Source organism: Choloepus didactylus, chromosome 2 (assembly GCF_015220235.1).
Source record: "Choloepus didactylus isolate mChoDid1 chromosome 2, mChoDid1.pri, whole genome shotgun sequence".
NCBI classification, from domain to species: domain Eukaryota; kingdom Metazoa; phylum Chordata; class Mammalia; order Pilosa; family Megalonychidae; genus Choloepus; species Choloepus didactylus.
This window is the reverse complement of record NC_051308.1, coordinates 188120134-188141986: the sequence shown is the minus strand read 5'-3', so window position 1 is coordinate 188141986 and position 21853 is coordinate 188120134. Positions and strand designations below refer to the sequence as shown.

The 21853-nt window shown below is 37.7% G+C and overlaps 1 protein-coding gene across 4 annotated transcripts in view; it reads right to left on the bottom strand.

The window, feature by feature from the left end:
• The window catches only part of OMA1 (OMA1 zinc metallopeptidase), a 361372-nt gene that overhangs the window by 282647 nt on the left and 56872 nt on the right, over positions 1-21853 (bottom strand). The gene's annotated exons all lie outside the window — the stretch shown is intronic.

Sequence of the window (21853 nt, the reverse complement as noted above, 5' to 3'; positions counted from 1 at the left end):
ATTGATTTGGGTGATGAATGTACAACTATGTAATGGTACTGTGAACAATCGAAAGTACGATTTGTTTTGTATGACTGCGTGGTATATGAATATATCTCAATGAAATGAAGATTAAAAAAAAAAAAAAAAAAAAAAAGACATAATGCTGAGCAAAATAAGCCAGGCACAAAAAGAGCGATATTGTATGTTACCACTAATGTGAATTCTGTGAAAAATGTACAATGTTTTATACTGTAGAATGTAGGGGACCTAGAGATACCAATTAGTGGAGGGGGAATGATAATCTAATAAGAACAGATAAACTATGGAGGGTAATCTCAATGTTATGGGAATGCTCAGGAATGATTATGGTTTGTAAACTTTCTTGGATATAGTAAGATCATGTTGGAAGCAATAGAGTTATTTTAGGTTTTTTTTTTCTCTTATTCCTTTGTTTTCTTAGGGGTTGTTAATTTTCTTGGGGTATGGTAGGAACATGTTGGAAGCAATGTAGTTATTTTAGATTATTTGTTTTTCTTACTCCTCTGTTTGGACAGGGTTTATTAATTTTCTTGGGGTATGGTAGGAACATATTGGAAGCAAAGTAGTTATTTTAGGGTATTTGTTTTCCTTAATCCATTGCTTTGTTTGAAATGTTGTGGGGTTTTTTTGGTTGTTGTTTGCCTGTTTGTTTTTAATTTTTTGATAAACAAAGTTAAAAAATTGAAAAAAATCAGTAGAAAAATGGGACTAAAAACTAAATGACAAATAGGGTGGGATGGGGGGATGGTTTGGGTATTCTCTTTTCACTTTTATTTTTTATTCTTATTCTGATTCTTTCTGATGTAAGGAAAATGTTCAGAAATAGATTATGGTGATGAACGCATAACTATATGATCATACTGTGAACAGTTGATTGTATACCATGGATGACTGTATGGTTTGTGAATATATTTCAATAAAATGAATTAAAAAAAAAAATAAAATAAAATAAAATAAAAAAAAAAAACAAACAAACAAAAAAAAAAGATAAATGTATATAACAAACACAAGTATGAGATTCATGTTCATACATGTGAACAAACATGAATATATATTTATGTAAAATGTGTGTAATATGTGTTTTCTGTATAAAATATGTATGTAACATATATGCCCTATATAGAAATAATTACTTCATGCTGATTCTGAACACCCAATAGAATATGTCCCTCAACAGCAGGTCAACACATTCACAATATAAGCATAATATGAGACAAGCAAGTAAGGTATTATTCTAAAATAATTCATGAAAATATAAAATGATTTGAAAGAATCCTAACTAAAATCATAAGATACCATTTTTAAAAATACCACCCATCTAGCAGAGTTAAAAAAAAAAAAAAGCTCTGAAACCTGAAAACAGACTTCAGAAATTCATACATTATCTAGTTAGATACAAGGTTTATCTGCTACACATACCAAAAGCATATTTATATGATAGCTCTTCAGCCTAAAATTGTTAATCAAAAGACAACTAAAATATCTCTGCTCCATCTCTAAGAAACCAAGCTGAAGACAATCTTTAAAGCAATATCTACGCAGAATAGAAGAAGAAATTAATCATCCCAACAAACTAAAACAAAATATTCCAAAGGACCTGAAACATCAGCTTTAATTTTAGGATACAAGTATCCTTCTTTGTCTATACTTCCCAAACCCAGTTTAAAGAACCATTGAAGTCATATAATTTTGTTTTTAAAATGAGTAATTTATTTATATTTTTCCAATTTACGAAAGGTTAGTGACAATTATGGACCAAATATGAGAATATATTCAGATTACACGCCTAACTCACTTGCCTCAATAAAAATTCTGTCAAACTAATAAATATGTATTTCTCAAGTGTCTAGAAGTACATGAAGTAAAAAAAGATGGGAAATTTTCCAAACAGCCTTTCCTTCTTAAAACAGAACCAGAATTGATCACAGTTGGCCAGAGGAATATAAAAAAACATGTGCCAGTGAAATACATTGGTCCTGGAATACATTTTGAGACAGTGTATCAGCATAATGGAAAGAGCACAGGCTTTAGAACCAGAAAGATCCAGGTTCAAATATTATTTTATTAAAAAGCACTTACATGACACTTACCATGTGACAGGTACTGTTCTAAGTGTATTGCCGACATTAATTCATTATGTTTGTCCTTTAATCTTCAAATTACCTCATGAGGCAAGTATATTATTACCTGCATTTTACAGATCAGGAAAACAAGGCCCAGAGAGGTTAAGTAATTTGCCAAAGATCACATAGCTGGCAACAGGAGTTGAACCCAGGTAGTCTGGCTCCAGAGTTTGTTCCTCAATAATTCAGTCTCCCTGACATCAAATTCCTCATTTACAAATTAACACTAAAGCACTGGATCATCAGGAGTAAATGTGGTAACTTTTTTTGTTTTAATTCATTTATAATGAGATATATTCACATACCATGCAGTCATACAAAACAAAGTGTACATTCAATTGTTTATAGTACCATTATATAGTTGTGCATTTATCACTCAAGTTAATTTTTGACATTTTCATTACCACACACACAAAAATAATAAGAATAAAAATTAAAGTGAAAAAGAATAATTAAAGTAAAAAAGAACACTGGGTGCCTTTTTTTTCTTCCCCCATTTTTCTACTCATCCATCCATAAACTAGACAAAGGGGAGTGTGGTCCATATGGCTTTCCCAATCACATGGTCACCCCACTTAAGCTACATTTTTATACAATCGTCTTCAAGATTCATGGGTTCTGGGTTGTAGTTTGATAGTTTCAGGTATTTACTGCTAGCTATTACAATTCATTAGAACCTAAAAAGGGTTGTCTATATTATGTGTAAGAGTGCCCATCAGAGTGACCTCTCGGCTCCTTTTGGAATCTCTCTGCCACTGAAGCTTATTTCATCTCCTTTCACATCCCCCTTTCGGTCAAGAAGATGTTCTCCATCCCACGATGCCAGGTCTAGATTCCTCCCCGGGAGTCATATTCCACATTGCCGGGGAGATTCACTACCCTGGGTGTCAGATCCCATGTAGGGGGGAGGACAGTGATTTCACCTGCCAAGTTGGCTTAGCTAGAGAGAGAGGGCCACATCTGAGCAACAAAGAGGCATTTGGGAGGAGGCTCTTAGGCACAATTATAGGGAGGCCTAGCCTCTCCTTTGCAGCAATAGTCTTCCCAAGGGCAAATCCTGTGGTAGAGGGCTCAGCAGATTAAACCACCAGTTCCCTATGTCTGTGAGCACATCAGCAACCATCGAGGTGGAAAAGCCCAACACCCCTGCATTCTCCACCAGCTCCTCATGAGGGCTCTGTGTATTTTTTTCATTGGTTTTTTTTTTTTTAATTAACTTTTTTTTTAAATCAACTATATAAAAAAAAATTAAAAAAAACATACAATAAAAAAAAAACCATTTCAAACAAACCATAACAAGGGAGTAAGAAAAAGACAACTAACCTAAGATACCTACTTGACTTCCAACATGTTCCTACTTTGCCCCAAGAAAATAACCTAATATAGCAACATTTCTGTGAACTTGTTCCTACCATACCCATCAGAAATTAGCAGACCATAGTCATTCCAGGGCATTCCCAGAATGTTAGATTTACCCACGATAGCTTATCTGTTCTTATTGGGTTATCATTCCCCCTTCCTTAATTGCTCTCTATTGCTATTTTCCCTACATTCTACATAATAAACCATTTGTTTTACATTTTTCAATGTTCACATTAGTGGTAGCATACATTATTTCTCTTTTTGTGCCTGGCTTATTTTGCTCAGCATTATGTCTTCAAGGTTCATCCATGTTGTCATATGTTTCATGACATCGTCCCTTCTTATAGCCGCGTAGTATTCCATCGTGTGTATATTCCACATTTTATTTATCCACTCATCTGTTGAAGGACATTTGGGTTGTTTCCATCTCTTGGCAATTGTGAATAATGCTGCTATGAACACTGGCTTGCAGATATCTGTTCGTGTCACTGCTTTCAGATCATCTGGGTATATACTGAAAAGTGCAATCGCTGGATCGAAGGGTAACTCTTTATCTAGTTTTCTAAGGAAGTGCCAGACTGACTTCCAGAGTGGCTGAACCATTATATAGTCCCACCAACAATGAATAAGAGTTCCAATTTCTCCACATCCTCTCCAGCATTTGTAGTTTCCTGTTTGTTTAATCGCAGCCGTTCTAATTGGTGTGAGATGGTATCTCATTGTGGTCTTAATTTGCATCTCCCTAATAGCTAGTGAAGCTGAACATTTTTTCATGTGTTTCTTGGCCATTTGTATTTCCTCTTCAGAGAACTGTCTTTTCATATCTTTTGCCCATTTTATAATTGGGCTGTCTATACTATTGTCATCAGTCTTTTGTCAGATACGTGGTTTCCAAAAATTTTTTCCCATTGAGTTGGCTGCCTCTTCAATGTGGTAACTTTTATAAAGCAGCCAGACCAGTACCCAGCACGTAACAGACATTCTACTCTTCCTTTCCCCTGGGAAGCAACTAAAGGGTTATCATGATTACTGCAAGATGCTATGCTTGGTCCTAAGAGATGATGTCATGAATTTACAAGTAAAGAAGAATTAAGTTTAATTCAGCCTATAATATCAATATTCATGAATATGCATTAAGGGACATTAATTGACAAAGGGTTTGCTCCTATTCAAATTAGAAACTCAGTGGGATATGATTATCACAAACAGTACAGTAGTATAAACTAGCATCCAAGAGCTATTCTTATAATCTAAACATTTCCCAGTGCCAAAACAATGCTACACAAAACTTTATAAATAAATCTAAACCAGGAATACCTTATCTGTAGTCAAAATATTCATTAGAAATACATCTTAGAAATACAGAGATGAAAAGGATCTCTGAATTCTGCTGTTTATATTTACCTAGACTTTTCAACAGAACTCCTGCCAGCCATTGCCCTCCAAGAGGTAAATTATGACATTAGTAGTCGTAAATCTCTTTTTTTGGAATGACATTAACACCCTACACTTGTTGCAGTCTTTCTGGCAGTCACTCCTGTATTGCACAAAGACATGTCGTAGGTAAAATAATCACCTGAGGTAATTAACACAAAGAACTGCGGCAGAAAGGCAGGTGGACTCCTAGAGCTAGAAGAATACGTTGAAGCTATCATAAGATGAGATTTAAATGGACCAAAATAGATATAAAAATGGTCATTATCCTGGGGACAGTGCTGCAGAAGACCAGAATTGTTTCCAGCAAGTTAAAATATGATAGATATTGGAATAACTAGAAGTAAATACCTGTAACTATCAAACTCCAACCCAGTAGACTTGACTCTTGAAGAAGAGTGTATAACAATGTCACTTACAAAGGGTGACAGTGTGATTGTGAAAATCTTGTGGCTCACACTCCCTTTATCTAGTGTATGGATGGATGAGTAGAAAAATGTGGACAAAAACTAAATGAAAAATAGGGTGAGATTGGGGGATGATTTGGGTGTTCTTTTTTACTTCTATTTTTCATTCTTATTCTGATTCTTTCTGGTGTAAAGAAAATGTTCAAAAATAGATTGGGGTGATGAATGCACAACTATATGATGGTACTGTGAACAGTTGATTGTACAGCATGGATGACTGTATGGTATGTTAATATATCGCAACAAAACTGAATTCAATTAAAAAAAATATGATAGAAAGTTCCATTTCAGAAACAAATGTACTTCTACCTTAGGAGGGAAAACCTTACTCTCTATGAGACCTCTGATCTTCAATCCCTCAGTTTCATCAACTGTAAAATGAAGATAATGATATATCTATATCTCACAGGGCTGTTGTAAATGATTAAAAGAGTTAACACATGCAAAACACTCAGAACAGTGTCTAGCACATCAAAAACCATTAGCTTTATTATTATTGTTGTTATCAATATCAGCAGTAATATCATCTACCTGGAAACTGTCTCATTTTGGCCTCACAAATTTTCAGTTTCATCATTTTCCCAGTACTGCTAATGGCAACATTTGTTAAAGTTCACATGATTTTGTAACCCATTTCTTATCTAAACAACATTTTTCCAGTCAATAATTAGAAATTGTTCTTTTCCAACTGAGTAAGACACAGTTTCAAGATGGTTTCATCTAAACGATTCTCATTATTTGCCAATCCCTACTCTCAAAAAAAAAAAACCACAAAAAAAACTTGACTTATCAAAAATACATATATGCCCCAATATAGAGAAGAAATGGAAGACTTAAATTATTTTGTAGTTCATTTTATTGCAGTTTAATGTTTTTTACCCAAGTTTTTTGCATCCTTTTGATTACCAGCATGTCAGTTCATCACCAATATAATAAAGTAGGTTTTAAATAAATGTCCATATATAATTTTATCTTTCTTTGTTAGGTAAAGTTTTATCATAAGACTGCAAATCATAGTAACTGAAAAATTTGATGAACAGAACAAAGCCTGTCTCATTTCTCTGGGTGATACAATTAGGTTCTAAATGAAATGCATGCATAATCTCTGCATTATTAAAGTTTACTTTATAACATACCTATTAAATGACATGGTCATCTCATTTACTATTTTTTTTTCTTTTTTAAATGAATCACTAAGCAAAGAACTTAAGATGTTAATTCAAATAAAACATAAAGACTGTCAGCTTGTTGTGATGAATGCAGAAGACTTTGAGACCCAAGTTCTAACGAGGTATGTGTTACTGGTCAAATCACTTCACCTCTTTGGACCCTAGTTTCCTTATCTGTAAAAGGAGAAGGTGGATTAAATTATCTCCAATTTTCCTTCCTGTTCCAAGATTTTATGATGTTATAATCTAGTATTTTACAGAAAGTTTATAATTTTGAAATTTCTCATTTTTTTGATGAAAGTGGATTTTGCTTATTACCTATTTCTCTCACTAGATGGTGCTATCTGCATATGATGTTACTTGAAGAAACCAACTGGCAGTGTTTCTCAACAGGGACAGTTACAGGCTTTTGGGACTGGACAATCCCTCCCTGTGGAGGTCTGTCTAGTCTACTACAGGATATTTAACATCCTTGCCCCTCACCCTGCCCATTAAATGCCAGTAATCTCTTGCCTCCCCAATCACTGTGACAGTCAAAAAACAATCATACACAATGCCCTACTAGGAGGTTGCAAGTTTGCCCTCAGTTTAAAGAAAACTGGTTTTCTTTTTAAATTTAAGAAACAGATACTTAAAACGGCTGACTTAATTGCTCGTAAAATCAAATAAACAAGTCATTTCTGTAAGTGACTAGGAAATGTCAAAAGTCTCTGCAGCGACAAATGAACGTGCACACCCAACAAATCAAATAATTAACACAACATATTTGTAACCACTGATAACTGGACAAGAATGGCTAGTTATTCTGTGCTTACTTCATACTTTTTACTACCCCTATATTATCCTTCTGATAATTTATATGATAAATTAAATATCTTATTTCTAAATGAAAAATTAATACAATTATAAAAATGTAAATATGCAAAATAAACTCACTCAGCCAACAGCAAAGCAGAAGTACAGAACATCCTAGGGAAAGCCAGTTGTTTTTAAAGTGGCCCCCTGAGTAACTTTATTTTAGTGAATTTTCCACTGTTTAAGTTTGGTCTTTGGCTGAGAAAGCTCAGAAATCTAATCAGGTAGCACATTACCAATAGATCTTTTTCTCAGGAAAAGTTCCATTTAACCAAGCTCAGAAGATTGACATAAAATTAGAATGCCAACTTATTAATTTTCAGTGACAACTATAACTGCCAAAACTATTAAAGACACAGGGTATTGGTGTCCTCACACCAGCACATTCTCTCCCTTTTAGGCATACTACAAGAAAAGATAGGTTATAATCAGAAGTTGTCTAGTAAGGACATAATTAAGAAAAGGACAATTCAAATTAAATACCAAGAAGTCAAGAGAGTCTTAGACATCAATGTCCAAAAATAAGATAGACACCACAAATTAGAATCAAGTCTTAGACACCCAAAATAGCCCTCTGAGGTTAATTAGAAATTAGAAAATTATTTTAATTTTTCAGATTAGAAAACATACTTGAAGAGGTTAAGTGCTTTGTTTAAGGCTGTATGAAGGAGAAAGAAATTCAAACATAGAATTTTGAATCTCTCCGACTCTGGAGCCCAAACCACTATGCCAGATAAAGTTTAAAATCCTTAAAATTGCCAACAAAGAAGTTCCTGTCTACCTTTTCAGTTTTAGCTCTTGAAGTTGATCCTCTTGACCTCTCTCTACATTTTAGCCACACTGAATGTTCAATTCCTCAAACAGGCCATCATTTCTTTTGCCTTTGAACATGATATTCACCATGCCAAAAAATCCCCCACCAACATCTTAACCAGAATAATTACTATTCATCTTTCAGATCTCCACTTTATTTTTTTCTCAGGGAGTTACTCTCTCTAAGTTAAATGACTTCTCTATAAGTTAAATGACTTCTTCTGAAAAGTTCAAAAATTGAATGGGGTGATGAAAGACTGACTGGGATGAAGAATACCCAACTATATGATGGTACTGTGATCAGATGACTGTGCTCCATGAATGACTGTATGGTATGTGAATATATCTCAATAAAACTGAATTAAAAAAAAAAAAAGCATGGTAAAGTACAAGGATAGACACGTAGACCAATGGAATCAAACTGAGACTTTAGAAAAAAGCTCTCACATATATGGCCAACTGATTTTTGACAAGGGTACCAAGTCCATTCAATGGGGAAAGAATAGTCTCTCCAACAAATGGTGCTGGGAAAACTGGATATGCAAAAGAATGAAGGTGGATCCCTACCTCATACCACATAGAAAAATCAACTCAAAACGGATCAAAGAGCTAAGTATAAGAACAAGAACTATAAAACTCCTACAAGAAAACATAGGGAAGCATCTTCAGGACCTGGGTTAGGCAATGGTTTCTTAGACTTTACACCCGAAGCACAAAAAAAAAAGAAAAAATAGATAAATGGCACTTCATAAAAATTGAAAAGGACTTCAACATTAAAGTTAAAATGACAACATAAAAACGGGAGAAAATATTTAGAAACCACATATCTGATAAGGGTTTAATATATAAAATACACAAAGAAATCCTACAATTCAACAACAAAAGCCAAACAACCTAATTAAAAAGTGGGCAAAAGACTTCAAATAGACATTTCTCCAAAGAAGATACATGAATGGCCATAAGTACATGAAAAGATGCTCCACATCACTAGCTATTAGGGAAACGCAAATGAAAACCGCCATGAGAAATCACCTCACATCACTTAGAATGGCTATTTTTTAAAATGGAAAATAAGTGTTGGAGAGAATGTGGAGAAATATGAACACTCACTCATTCATTGTTGGTGGGAACGTGAATGGTGAAGCTACCATGGAAAACAGTTTGGTGGTTCCTCAGAAAGTTACATAAAGAATTATCACTTGACCAGGCAATACCACTCCTAGGTAAAAGAATAAAAAGCAGGAATCAAACAGATATTTGCATACCAACATTCAGAGCAGCAGTCTTCACAATTGCCAAAAGAAGGAAGCAAAACAAGTGTCCATCAACCAATGAATGGATAAACAAAATGTGGTACATACATACTATGGAATATTAATCAGTCGTAAAAAGGAATAAAGTTCTGATACACGCAACAACATGGATGAACCATGAAGATACGAGATTGAGTGAAATAAGCCAGACATAAAAAGACAACTATTATATGATCTCACTGATATGAAATAATTAGACTAAAAAAACTCAAAGGGTTAGAAACTAGAATATAGGTTATCAGGAGGCAGGGTAGGGGGAGGGAATCAGTAGTTACTGCTTAAGTCGTACAGAGTCTCTTTAGGCTGATGGAAGATTTGGTAATTGTGGGAAACTGAGTCTTCCATGTTGCCTGAAGCATATCTACGGTGGTGGCTTAGAACGCTTAGCCTCAGGCCTGCATGGACCACTGTGCGGGCCAGCCCTGTAAAGAATGTGTCTTGTGACTATGACGACGTTTACTATCGTCCTAAACCTAGATTGTTCCTTCTGATATGCAACAGGATGTAAACATAGGTATCTGGTGGGCTCTCCCAAGCCTGAGGACATTTAGTACATACTCCCCGATCTTCTGAAATAAATAACTGGAGCAAAGGTGCATTATTGTCCACTTAGCACGAGATGCAGTGGGCCCCCTGCTCCCTTAATTCTTAGCTTTGTGTCTGTGTCTCATTCCTGTGCTGCCCTGTCAGCAACAAGTGGCGCCCAACGTGGGGCTCGAAGAACCGGACCTGGTTCCTGACAGAAGAATCGCTTGAATGACTGAGGTACAGCGGCGCTGGAACTCGGGTGGAGGTAACGGCCGTCTTTTGTTTGCATTCCTTGTAGAACTACCCTGAGCATTATAAGCAGGGTAATGGGTAATGTTGAAGGACAAAATAAATATGTTTCCTACATTTCCCTGTTATGGCAGCTGCTGCGGGCCAGCGGTGTCAGGTGGGGGAGTCACAAATCTTAGAATTACTACAGGTTATTGAAAAATACTCTCTTGGTTCCCTACCCTTGGCTCCCTTGAATTGTATGAGTGGGAGCAGGTAGGTAAGGAATTGAAACAAAAACATATGCAAGGAGTTAATTTACCTATTACTATTTGGTCTACATGGTCTTTAATTAAGTCTGTTCTTGAGACTTTAAAAACTGATGATGACGAGGAAGAATATGAGTCTGATGACAATACTGGTCCCAATCCTCTTTCTGATGATGATAAGGGTAAAAAAGATCCAGTAAAATCTCAAGTTTTTTATTCTTGTCAATGCCCCAAACCTCCTTCTGCGCCTTGCTGGGAGGAATGGCCCCCGCCTCCTCCACTGCCTCTTCCTGCACATAGCTGTACCCCAGTAGTTAAACCTGCCCGCCTCTCTGGCATACAGCAGGGTTTGGCAGAAGCCAGGCGGCAAGGAGATTTAGAGGCCATATGTTGTCCTGTTGCCTTCCCTGTTACGGTTCGTGAAGAAGTGCCTCCTGGCCAAGACACTAATTATCCTGATGGAGTTTATACTTACTTCCATGAGCATGTCCCATTTGCAGTTCTTAAAGAATTGAAAAAAGCTGTACAAATGTATGGGGTTCATTCCCCTTTTTCAGTTAGCATATTGCAAAGTTTACCTGAAGGTTCTCGTCTAATTCCCATACACTGGACCACATTAGCCCATACAGTCCTTAGCCCAGGAGAATATCTACAATTTAGGACTTGGTGGACTGAGCCATGCAGAATGACAGGCTGCACATAATCGGCAACAGAAAGTAAATATAAATCTAGATCAATTACTGGGCCAAGGGGCTTATTCCACTGTTGAAAATCAGTCTGTTTATAATGATCAGGCAATCGAGCAGATTCGCCGTTGTTGTTTGCAAGCTTGGAACAAAATCGAAGCTAAGGGTAAAGCTGCACAATCCTTTCAAAAGGTTTTACAAGGGCCGTAAGAATCGTATCCAGATTTCATTGCCCGGCTCCAAGAGGCAATACACCGGCAGATTACTAGTTCAGAGGCTGCCAATACTATTTTGCAGCTGCTAGCATATGAAAATGCTAATAAAGATTGTCAACGAGCCATTGCCCCATTTAAAGGTAAAGCTGATCTTACTGGCTATATTCGTTTATGCCAAGATATTGGGACTGAAGGTTATAAAGCAGAAATGATGGCTCAAGCCATGGCTAATTTGAGAGTTGGTTTTCGTTTCCCAGGAAAATGCTTTTCCTGTGGAAAAATGGGTCTTTTGCTTGGATGCAGTTCTCTCAATCTTAAGGGTGTTCGTGTACACACTGGAGTCATTGACTCTAACTATACTGGGGAAATTCAGGTGGTCATGCCTTCTTCTATTCCATGGACTGCCCATAAAGGCGAAAGAATTGTTCAACTCTTATTATTACCCTATGTACCTGTTGGTTCCTCCTCTAAAAATTGGGAAAATGGAAGTTTTGGTAGCACAGGAAAGGCAGAAATTTTTCTCACAGAGGCTCTGCAGGAGCCGTGCCCTATGTGTACTCTTACAATTCATGGGCATAGCTTTACTGGACTTGTAGATACGGGAGCAGATGTCTCTATTATTAGTCAACAACATTGGCCCCGACATTGGCCTTTGCAAGAAGCACGAATTACTGTTGCGGGCCTAGGCTCCCCTCAGGGACTTACGCAAAGTGTTCATATTTTGCCTTGCCTTGGCCCTGAGGGACAGAAGGCCACTTTACAACCTTATGTGGCTGCTCTGCCTCTTAATCTTTGAGGCAGAGACCTACTTGAACAAATGGGGTGCTACTGTACATGTCCCTCCTCCTAGTGGAGTGTACAGTATTCAAAGCCACAAAATAATGGCAAATATGGGGTATGCCCCTAGCTGTGGGCTTGGCATACGTTTGCAAGGTACCCCTTCACCCACACAAGTCTCACCAAAATGTGATCAATTTGGTTTAGGATATAAACCTTTTTAGTGGCGGCCGCTGTTCATTTGCCTCCCCAACCTGTCCCATTAGTCTGGACTACAACAAAACCAGTATGGGTAGAGCAGTGGCCACTTACAAAAGAAAAATTAGAGGCTTTACATGAATTGGTTCAAGAACAATTGTCCTTGCAGCATATCGAAGAGTCTTTTAGTCCTTGGAATTCTCCTGTGTTCCCAATAAAGAAAAAATCAGGAAAATGGAGAATGTTAACTGACCTAAGATGTGTTAATGCTGTCATTCAGCCCACGGGACCTTTACAACCTGGGCTCCCCAATCCTAGCATGATTCCTGAAAACTGGGCTTTAGTGGTCATTGATATTAAAGACTGTTTCTTTTCCATCCCTTTAGCTGATCAAGATAAGGAAAAATTTGCTTTTACTATTTTGTCCCTTAACAATAAAACCCCTTCTAAACGATATCAATGGAAGGTTTTACCACAAGGTATGCTAAATAGTCCTACAATATGTCAATATTATGTCGACCGTGCCTTACAGCCTATTTAAATTTTCCTAAAGCTTATATAATCCATTATATGGATGATATTTTGTGCTCTGCATCTCAGGAGACTGAAGTAGAAGCTTTGTTCTATGCTGTTCAAAAAGCTTTACAGGATGTAGGATTGCATATTGCTACTGACAAAGTGCAACGTACTTTGCCTGTACAGTATTTGGGTTCTAGTATCAATAGACTTACAATTCAACCCCAAAAAGTACAACTCCACAGAGATGCTGTTACCACCTTAAATGATTTACAAAAACTACTAGGGGATATTAATTGGCTTCGCCCCAAAGTAGGTATAGCTAACTATGAGCTCTCCAACCTATTTTCTCTCCTTTGTGGAGATTCAAAATTAAACAGCCCTAGATCTTTAACTTCAGCTGCAGAGAAGGAATTACAATTAGTGGAAGCTAAAGTTCAACAAGCTCAGATATCCCGTGTTGATCCTACACAACCTTTATCTCTACTTATCTTTTCCACTCCCAAATCCCCCACAGGCTTGCTTTTGCAAAATGATAAGCTTGTAGAATGGATCTTCTTGCCCAATTCTTCTGTAAAATCCATTTCCCCTTATCTAGATCTCCTGGCTACTTCAGTTGCTCAAGCCAGAAAAAAGGCAAAACAACTCAATGGTTTTGACCTTCGTTTAATTGTGCTCCCTATAACTGCTAAAGAACTCTCAGTTATTTTGCAACATCTAGTTTGGCAAATTGCTCTAGCTGACTATGTTGGCCAGCTGGATAATCATTATCCAAAAAATGATCTTTTCCAGTTCATTCGATGTACACAATGGATACTGCCTAAGTATACTTCTTGTGAGCCTTTAATTAATGCTCCCATTGTTTTTACTGATGGGTCATCTAAAGGTCGAGCTGCCTATACTGGCCCTAAGTCCAAAGTGTTAGATCTTCCTCATTTCTCTGCCCAGCAAGCTGAACTGGCTGCTGTAATAGCCATCTTAACAGATTTTTCTGAGGCTGTTAATATGTTATCTGATTCTGCCTATGTTGTTCATGTAGCTAGTAAAATTGAAACAGCATCCATTAAGCAACAGTTGCCTCCTTGTTTATTTAACCTTTTTCTTGAGCTACAATCAGCTATTCACACTCGTGTATCTCCTTTTTATATTACCCATATTCGTTCCCATACCAACCTCCCAGGCCCTTTAGCAGCTGGCAATGCTGCTGAGGATAAATTATTACTGCCTGTTATTTCAGAAGCTTCTCATTTTCACTCGCTTACTCATCTTAATGTGCAAGGACTCATGACTCGATTTTCCCTTACTAGAACACAAGCTAAAGATATTGTTTCTTCTTGTCCTAATTGTCAACTCCTTACTGCTCCACCTTTGCAGGATCCTGGTGTTAACTCTCATGGTCTAGCCCCCAATGATTTATGGCAAATGGATGTTACTCATATCCCTTCCTTTGGCCGCTTAGCCACTGTTCATGTCAGCATTGACACATACTCTGGCTTTCTTGGGCCACAGCACAAACCGGTGAAACATTTCAACATGTTTGTACTCACCTTTTTGCCTGTTTTGCCTCTATGGGCTTGCCCCGTGCTTTAAAAACCGATAATGGCCCAGCCTATACATCTGCAAAATTTGCTACTTTTACTACAACTTGGGGCATTCATCATACCACTGGTATTCCTTATAATCCCCGAGGACAAGCTATTGTTGAGCATGCCCATCATACTTTAAAAACTATGTTAACAAAACAAAAAGGGGGAGATGATGGAACTCCCCATGAACGGTTATCAAAAGCTTTATTTACTTTAAATTTTCTAAATTTTTATGAAAAACTGGGTGGCACTGCCGCAGAATGACATTTTCCAGCTGAAAAGACAACACTGAAACATTATTTCCAGAAAGCATCTCCTATATGGTGGAAGGACATGCTAACTAATGAATGGACAATGGGTACTTTATTAACATGGGGAAGAGGTTATGCTTGTGTTTCCCCAGGTGACGGACGAGCACCACTTTGGATACCAGCCTGACGACTGAAGCCGTACCATGAACCCAGCAAAGAAAAGAAAATTCCTATGGGACGTCAAGCCACCAGTGATGCAGTTCCAGGGTCTGACGCTGAAGACAACAGTGATCGAACTAGGGAAGCCCAACATCCAACTTGGGGTCAGATAAAGAAATTATGTCAGGATGCTGAAAAACAAGTCCAACGAGACAAGCTGCCTATGACAGGTTCTAACCTGATGGCAGCAATGTTGGCTCTTATTGCTATTGCTGTGAGTATATCTCCGGCAGGTACTCATTCTGGAAATTATACCTATTGGGCTTATATTCCTAACCCCCCATTGCTGCAACAAGATATAAACATTGGCAATGCAAAAGAAAACAGTTCGTTCAGTTTTCCCTCCTTCTTATTTTGGCTGCCTGGGTCCAAACCATTGCTGGGCATGGAGGCCACGGGTCATAGGCTGTCAAGGAGACAAAACTAACCCTCTTGGGGGGCGCTGCCCCTCTCTTACATCACCCTGTATGGCCCCGGAGGATGGCTGGTTAGCCAGAGATGCATAAGATTCCTCAGGGAAGGAACAACCTAAGACAGGCACAGTCGCAGAGGGGCCATCAGGAGAAAACTTGGGGGCCAACAGAGGTGGGGCACAGAACCTCACCCCCCCAGCTCTGCAAGGGTCTGAACCCTCACCCCTTTTAAGGGAGGTGTCCTGCCCCCATGGCTACTTTGTTTCCCACGCCCGGCTCACATCGGAGCCCAAGTGGCAGACAGAGATCTGGCCAGCAGCTAAAATAAAAAGGGGGACATGTGGGAAACTGAGTCTTCCATGTTGCCTGAGGCATATCTATGGTGGTGGCTTAGAACGCTTAGCCTCAGGCCTGCATGGAACGCCGGGCGGGCCCGCCCTGTAAAGATATGTGTCTTGTGACTATGACGACAACGTTTACTATCGTCCTAAACCTAGATTGTTCCTTCTGATATGCAACAGGATGTAAACACAGGTATCTGGTGGGCTCTCCCGAGCCTGAGGACATTTAGCGTATACTCCCCGATCTTCTGAAACAAATAACTGGAGCAAAGGTGCATTATTGTCCACTTAGCATGAGATGCAGTGGGCCCCCTGCTCCCTTAATTCTTAACTTTGTGTCTGTGTCTCATTCCTGTGTTGCCCTGTCAGCAACAGGTAATGGATGGTGTGATGGTTAGGTTCATGTGTCAACTTGGCTAGGAAATAGTGCACAGTTTGGTCAAGCAAGCACTGGCCTATTACTCTGAGGACATTTCACAGACTTAAAGCATCAGTAAGATAATTGCATCTATGGCTGATTACACCTACAATCAACTGAGAAGATTGCCTTCAGCAAGGAGAGATGTTTCATCAAATCAGTTGAAAGCTTTAAAAGTAGTGATGATTTCAGCAGTCAGAGGGAGAATTTTCATCTCTACTCCAGTCAGCCAGCTTCTCCGGGGGAATTCATCAAAAACCGTCAACAAGTTTTTAAAAATACCCTGTTGAGAGAGGTGGGGCAAGATGGTGGCATAGAGAGGTGTGGAATTTAGTTAGTCCCCTGGAGCAACTAATAAACAACCAGAACAACTAGTAAATCATCTGTAATAACTGCTGGGGGACAGCCGTGACTGTCCACACATTGTACACCAACCTGGATTGGGTGGAATGGCTGAGAACACAGCATAAAATCTGTAATTAAAAACTGTGGAACTGAGCTGGGAACCCCCTGCCCCCACGGCAGGCTGAGCTGCAAGACCTTGCTGTGGGAGAAAGCAGCATTCCCGGAGCAAGTGAATATAGCTCAGCCTAGCTCCAACTTGGATTTTAATTAACAAATGTGTACTGCTGAATACAAGCTACAAACATAGACAAACCCCTAACAAGCAGCAAAGTACCCTGAGCTCGCTCCCAGTAGAGAGGAAGTAGGGCTGATGGAAAAAGAATTAATAATAATTTAAAAAAATAAGGAAAAATACAGAGTCTTTTAAAGATGACTGACCTTAGAGAGCCAGAAAATGCCTGTGCCCCAGGAAAATGAGCCCAGAAGACTGTATGCTCTCTCTGCCCAATGGGCGAAACTGGGAGGCCATGAACTGGATCTGAAAGGGGACTTTCTTTCTCTTTTTCCTTCTCTTGAACTGAGTGGCTCAGTGGAGAGAGCATCAGCCATTTTCAGTTCGCAGTGTACTGACCAGACAGGGGTGGAGTTAACAGAGTCAGAGACAAAGGAGTAATTCAGATGCAGAAGATAGCTCCCTAGAGGGTGTATCCTCCCTAAGAGGCTCTAGTGCTGGCCCTCCCTTCAGAACTCAGACCCCAGGGCCTGGGGGAAAACAGTCAAAACAGAAACAACCTAAGCAGAGAATTAAAGGGGCCACACCTCCTTACACCAGTCAAGAGCTACAGGCTTACAGGTGCCACCTGCTGGGCAGGTTAGGAAAAGCACAGCAGCTAGAGAATTCACAGGAAGATCTGTCAATCTGCTAAGACACACCCTCAGGGAAACTTGACACTAAACATAGCCCATTCTGAGACCTGAACCTGTTCTGGTCTGGGAAAGTCTGATTGGGGTAACCAAGGAAACCAGATGCCTAGACAACAGAAAACTACAGATTACACTAGGAAAAATGAAGATAAGGCCCAGTCAAGGGAGCAAACACACCTCAATTAAGATACAGTTGAGATACTGTTTCACTTCAATGAAACAATCAATTAAAGATTTTCAAAGAAACATGCTAAATCAATTCAAAAATGAAGTCAATGAGTTCAGGGAAGATATGGCAAACGGGATGAAAGATACAAAGAAAACACTGGGCGAACATAAGGTAGAAATTGAAAGTTTGAAAAAACAACTGGCAGAAGCTATGGAAATGAAAGGCACAACACAAGAGATGAAAGACACAATGGAGACCATACAACACCAGATCTCAACAGGCAGAAGGAAACACTCAGGAACTGGAGTACAAGACAACTGAATCCTACACACAAAAGAACAGATAGGGAAAAGAATGGAAAAATATGTACAACATCTCAGGGAATTGAATGACAACATGAAGCGCATGAATGTATGTGTCATGGGTATCCCAGAAGGAGAAGAGAAGGGAAAGGGGCAGAAACAATAATAGAGGAAATAATCAGTGAAAATTTCCCATCTCTTATGAAAGACATAAAATTACAGATCCAAGAAGCACAGCATATCCCAAACAGAATAGATCAGAATAGACCTATGCCAAGACACTTAATATTCAGATTATCAAATGTCAAAGACAAAGAAAGAATCCTGAAAGCAGCAAGAGAAAAGCAATCCATCACATACAAAGGAAGCTTGATAAGACTATGTGCAGATTTCTCAGTAGAAACCATGGAGGCAAGAAGGAAGTGGTGTGATACATTTCAGATACTGAAAGAGAAAAAAGCCAATCAAAAATCCTATATCTGGCAAAACTGTCCTTCAAATATGAGGTAGAGTTTAAAATATTCTCTGACAAACAGACACTGAGAGAGTTTGTGAACAATATACCTGCTCTATAGGAAATACTAAAGGGAGCATGACAGACAAATAGGAAAAGACGAGTGAGAGGTATGGAACACAATTTTGTGTGATGGTAGCACAACAATATAAGTACACTGAACAAAGATGACTGTGAGTATGGTTGAAAGAGGAAGGTTAGGAACATGTGGGACACCAGAAGGAAAGAGGAAAGATAAAGACTGGGACTGAATAACTCACTGAAACCTAGAGTACTCAACAACTGTGATAAAATGTACAAATCTGTTTTCACATGAGGGAGTACAAATGAATGTCAACCTTGCAAGGTGTTAGAAATGGGGTGGTATTGGGGAAAAAAATACAATCAATGCAAACTAGAGACTATAGTTAACAGAAACACCGTATTATGCTTCCTTTAATGTAACAAAGACAATATACCAAAGCTAGATGCCTATAAGAGAGGAAAATAAGGGAGGGATATGGGACTCTTGGCATTGGTGATGTTGTCTAACTCTTTCATTGTACTTTAGTTTAATTCTATCTTTCCTTTTGTTGCTTTTTAGCTATCATTTTTTTCTTTCTTTTTCTTTTGTCTCTCTCCCTTCTTTTACATTTCCTCCTTCTTTGTGGAAGAAATGGATATGTCCTTATATAGATAGTGGTGATGGTGATGAATGCATAAATATGTGATTATATAGGGAACAACTGATTGTTCACTTAAGACAGAATGTATAGTGGGTGATCAAAACCGTCTTAAAAAATAAAAACGAGTGGATGAAGAAACCCTGAAGGCACTATATTGATTGAAATAAGTCAGACACAAAAGGACAAATATTGTATGGTCTCACTGATACAAACTAATTATAATGTGTAAACTCATAGACATGAAATGTAAGTTACCAGGACATAGAACAAGGCTAAAGAATGGGGAGTTGTTGCTTATTATGAGCAGAATGTTTAACTAGGTTGAACTTAAGTGTTTTGAAATGGACAGAGGTGATGTTATTGTGAGAATGACTAACAGTGCTGAATGATGTGTGAATGTGGTGGAAAGGGGAAGCTTAGTGTCACGTATGTCACCAGAAGAAAAGTTGGAGGTTAAAACATGTGAATGTATAAAATAGTGAATCTTGTTGTGGACAATGTCTGTGATTAACTGTACAAATATTAGAAATCTCTTTCATAAAGTAGGACAAATGTATGACACTATAACTAGAAGTTAATAATAGAGGGGCATATAAGGAAAAAATACACATATTGCCAACTATGTACCACAGTTAGTAGTATTTTAACATTCTTTCATCAACACTAACAGATGTACTAAACCAATACTGTGAGTCAATAATGGACGGTGGGTGGTTAGGGTATGGAAGGATTTGAACTTTCTTTTTTGTTTTTATTTCTTTTCTGGAGGAATGAAAATGTTCTAAAAATACTAAAAAAATAATTGTGGTGATGGATGCACAGCTCTATGATGGTACTGTGGGCAACTGATTGTTCACATATCATACAATCATCCAAAGTGCACAATCTCAATAATTTAATTTTTAAAAAAATGGAAAATAACAAGTGTTGAGGAGGATATGGAGAAATAGGAACTCTTACACATTGTCGGTGGAAATGTGAAATGGTGCAGCCTCTGTGGAAAACAGTTTGGCAGTTTCTCAGATAGTGAATTATGAAATTACCACATAACCTGGCAATCCAATTCTAGGTGTATACCCCAAAGAATTGAAAGCAGGGACTCAAACAGATATCTGCACACCGATGTTCACAGTGGCATTAATACACTTGCCAAAAGTTGGAAGTAACCCAAGTGTCAATCCATGGAAAGAATGGATAAAGAAAATGTGGTATATGCACACAATGGAATATTATTCAGACATAAAAAGGAATGAAATTCTGATACATGGGTTAAGTTTGAAGACATCATGTTGAGTGAAATAAGCCAGACACAAAAGAACAAATATTGTATGATATACTGATATGAATAATTACAATATACAAATACATAGGGACAGAAAGTAGATCAGAGGTTACCAGGGGCAGGGGCAGGGGTAGGGAATGGGGAGTTAATGTTTGATTGGTACAGAGTTTCTGTTTGGGGTGACTGGGAAGTTTCGTAATGGATGATTGTGATGCTAACACAACATTGTGAATGTAATGAACACCACTGTGTTTAAATGGGAAATAATGGATAATTTATGTAGTACCAGAATACAAAAATTTTAAAAACCCATAGAACTGTACAACACAAAGAATGAACCCTAATGTAAACCATGTAAACTAGTATAATTATAACAATATCGTTTCATCAATTGTAACAAAGGTACCATACTAATGCAAAATGTTTATAACAGGGAAAACTACATGTGAGAGGGGGAATAAATGGAAACTGTATTTTCTGCATGATTTTTCTGTACCTACAACTTCTCTAATAAAAAAAAACTTTTTTCAAACATGGAGAGAAATACTGAACATCTGAATATTTGAATAAATATATCATGTTCATGGGTTATAAGACTCAATATTGTAGACACCAATTAACTGTCCTCAATTAATCTAGAAATTCAATGTAATAGCAATAAAACTCCCCGGCACATTTTTGTTTATCTGTGTAAATTGATAAGCTGATTCTAAAATTTATATGGAAAGGCAAAGGATCAAGAACAGCTAGTAAATCTTGCCAAGCAACACTCAAACACAAAACCTATCTGATATTAAGACTTATTACAAAGCTCCAGTAAGTTAGATGATTTGCTACTGGCTCAAGGATAAGTAACAGGCTGATGGAATAGAACAGGGAGCTCAGAAATAGACTCACACATAAATTCCCACCTTTACGACTGAGACATTGAAGCATGGTGAAGAAAAAGATGACTACTTTCACTAAATGGTGCTGGGTCAATTAGATATTCATGTGGAAAAAAATTTATCTTGAATATTATATTATAAATAAAAATGTAATAAAACAATAAAGCTTCTCAAAATTAAACAGGAACAATTTATTGAGATAGGTGAAGACTCCTTAACCAGACCACAGTAAGCACTTACCGTAAAGAAAAATGTAATAGATTGTAATACATTAAAATTTGGAAAGTTTTGATAGTAAATTTGTGCTCCATTATTTGGGAACCTCTTAATATATGTAGTCCGATAATTCATCTAATCCTATCTGTGTAAGATTCAAATAACTGCTTTTGCTTTTGTGAATGACAGATATCTTAATTTATGAAATTAAATTCATGAAACTCATAATGAGACGCTCAAATAATAGTTATTTTTAAAAATTATAATAACTCTTAGAAACTCAACAAGTATCAAATAAAACAAAGATTTTGAATTTAACATTTATATTGCCACTGTTTTCTCCCCTT